Source organism: Chamaea fasciata, unplaced genomic scaffold (genome assembly GCF_029207755.1).
Source record: "Chamaea fasciata isolate MVZ Bird 193981 ecotype frontalis unplaced genomic scaffold, bChaFas1.0.hap1 SCAF_2, whole genome shotgun sequence".
NCBI classification, from domain to species: Eukaryota; Metazoa; Chordata; class Aves; order Passeriformes; family Sylviidae; genus Chamaea; species Chamaea fasciata.
In genome coordinates, this window is record NW_027094087.1 from 24,492,995 (window position 1) to 24,496,461 (window position 3,467).

A 3,467-nucleotide genomic window follows, 5' to 3' on the forward strand; every position below is an offset into this window, starting at 1 on the left:
AACAGCCACTGTTGGAGAGTTAAAAAATAACTTCATGTATAACATAAGGCAGATCTGCACCTCCCACCACTGTCAGACAATGATAAAAGGGGAATTTTCAAGACGTGTTCACCAATGCTCTTTCTAATGATCATTTAGGGATTTTAACTCCAGGTCAACATCAATTAACCAACATGGGTCAGAGTAAAGAGTCTTTCTCCATTTTGCACTAGAATTTTTAAATAAGTTGCCAAGTAAGATTCTTAAGCACCTTTATGATGCTCACATAAGCAACCCAGACACTGTGGTCTCAAGTAAACAAAAATGCCAGAAGGTTTTTTTCTGAATCTACTCCCAACCAACTTCTGCTTCCCTCTGTGTACATAGCAAAGCATTTTCTCCTCCCTCCACTGCACAAAATGGTCATTATAACTGGCAACTACAGCACCAACACTAAAAATGCTACAGGGTCATAGAAGGTAGTGTCCTCTCAGTCTAAATCTTGTTTTCTCCAGGACAACACAGGAATGCAGCAATAGTCCAATCACGTGCCTTTAATTGTGAATGCAGGACTTCAGTCTCCAGAGCAGAGTTGTCAGCCCTGCACCTTCCCTCATGCCTGCCTTCATTTAGTGGTGCTTAAAAAATGCATGCTTAAAAAGCAAAGTTGAGTTGTCTAAGTGCAAAGGAAAGCCTTTTAATTAGAACTCAAATCAAAAGAGGAGGGGGGAAAATGAAGGAAAAGCATAAAGTGATTCAACATTTCCAAGTTAATTTCCCAGACCTTTCCACCGCTCCCTCCACCTCTTTTATTTTTTTTTCTCTGAGTCTACCAAGACAACAGTCTCTTGTGGGCCAGTTGGACTGAAGAGTGTTGTCTGTAAAGCACTGCATTGGGACTGCCAGTTCGTTTCACCCTGGTGGCACTGATTTATACCAGTGCCTGGTCAAGGATTAAGCTCTTCATCAAATTTTAACAGCCCTTGTCCCTTTAACAGTCCGATTTCAAGCAGAAACCCTTCCTAGACCCTGGATGTCTCTATGGTAACACAACAAGATCGTTTTGTTCTAGCTCACAGCATTGTGTGCATATTGAAAAGCACAGTTAAGATATTTTGAAGTGGAGAGTCCAGATCAGCCAATTCTGAAGCCCTGCAAGAAAAAATGATTATGCAAATTAAACTCCTAAAGGTGAATGGCAATGAATGCTTTCAACAAAGACGGTTACAGTATGAGAAATGAGAGCAGCAGTCTCAGCAAGGTGCCTCGCTCAGCAGTACAAAACACACTACACCAGTTGCCTTTCTTTTTGCTTATTTTAGCAAAATGGTCTGGGACAGAACAGGTCACACCAACAAAACTATTTCTGGGGTTTGTAGCTGTTGCTGCAGTACAGCCAAGACTGAGCCTAGCTGCTGCATGCAGAAATCAAGTCTCCAGGAATCATAACAGCATCCCTCTCACATTAAAAGAAGGGAAATAAAGATGCATGACTGAGTTCAGGACTGGACTAGAAGAGGCAGTAACTTAAAAATCTGCTAGATTCCTGCCTTAGAGGAAAAGCTGCCCTAGTGCCAATTGACTCGTGATTGGCAGCAGTCTGTGGTATCTCTCACTTGCTGGCCTCTCCAGAAAACATCACAAGAGGAGCTGGGTCTTACGGAATGCTGCAAATTGGGAGAGCAGGAGAATGTCTTATGCCAGAGGACTAAGGAAGTTAATACTTCTTTCATTCGTTGACACTTTTTTTTTTTTCATAGCTATCACTTACCTGCTTAAAAGGCCAAGTGCCAGGTCCTGCACATTGCCCTCAACAACTCCAGGCAGTGCTACGGGCTGGGGAAAGAGTGGCTGGAAAGCTGCCCAGTGGAAAAGGACCTGGGAGTGCTGGTCAACAGTAGCTGCACATGAGCCAGCTGTGCCCAAGTGGCCAAGAAGGCCAATGGCATCCTGGTCTGTGACAGCAATAGTGTGGCCAGCAGGACCAGTGCAGGGATTGTCCCCCTGTACTTGGCACTGGTGAGGCCACACCTTGATAACAGTGAACAGTTCTAGGCTCCTCACTGCAAGAAGGACATTGAGGTGCTGGAGAGTGCTCAGAGACAGGCAACAGAGCTGGGGAAGAGAGTGAGTGCTATGAGGAGAAGCTGAGAGAGCTGGGGGTGTTTAGCCTGGAGAAAAGGAGACTCAGGAGTGACCTTATCACTCCCTACAACTCCCTGAAAGGAGGCTGTAGCCAGGTGGGGATCAACCTCTTCTCTCAGGCAACCAGTGACAGGAGAGGACACAGCCTTAAGCTGTGCCAGGGGATGTTCAGGTTGGACATCAGGAACATGTCCCTTTCACAAGGAGAATCAATGGGGAAAGGGATGTCAAGCATCAGAATGGACTGCCCAGGGAAGTGGGGGAGTCACCACTCCAGAGGCGTTTTAGAAACAATTGGATGTGGCAGTTTGCACCATGATTTAGTTGACAAGGTTGTTCAGTCAAAGGTTGAACTCAATGATCTTGGAGGTCCAACCTAAATGATTCTATGATTCTGCTGAGTGCCACAGTTGCACTCAAACCCTTGCTTATAGACAATAAAGAAACAAGTATTATATGCAAACCTAGGAATTTACTGTTGGTGCAATTGAAATCATAACAGATTAATAAAGAAACATTATTTACCTAAACCTAATTATTAGAGGCAAAAAAAAATACTATTATCTGGAAAAAATCTGAGCAATAATACAGTTGAAATCAGTTTCCACGCTTCCTGGCAAACATTCCATCTTTCTCTTTGCAGGGAAGAACATAATGCTGATATATTCTTTCTCCTGCATCTAAGATCTGTATGGAGCAGGGTTTATACATTTTTTAGCAACATTTTATATTTCATTCCTTTTTCTTTGGCTTGCAAGTACACACTGCATCCAGATTTACTATGCATGGAGAATTTTTGCATATATTGAATTTTTTTTTCTTTCTTTCTTTTTTTTTCTTTTTTAATACTTGTTTTGTCTAGCTTGCATGTCCCCATTTCTTTACGTGATCCCCAGTGAGCTATTTGTAGAGCTGATGTCTACATTGATATCCTGCACCTCTTTTGTCATCACCCCAATGCCTCTCCTCTGCGCTCTATCCTCTGTCCCTTCTTTGAAAGCCTCTGTTATCACACCACGCCAGCATTTCCCTCTACTGTATCAATATGAGGAGCAGGAACCACTTTACCTCATCTGAGTTTGTCATTTTGAAAACAGGGGCTCCCAAAAAGATACAAAGTAGTAGCAGGTGCTGTTTGGTCAGCCAGAGAGAGCATGTTCTGCTGGGGAAATAAAGCACTTCAAACCCAGCTACAGGACTACAGAGGATCAGACTTTTAGGAAACCAATTGGAGTTTTCAGTGTGGTTGCACAGATTCAACTCAATTTAGCTAAATTAAGCCCTTAATAAAAAATTCACTTTTTTCTTCGTCTGCCTGTTCTTCAAAGGCACGTGGACCAAGC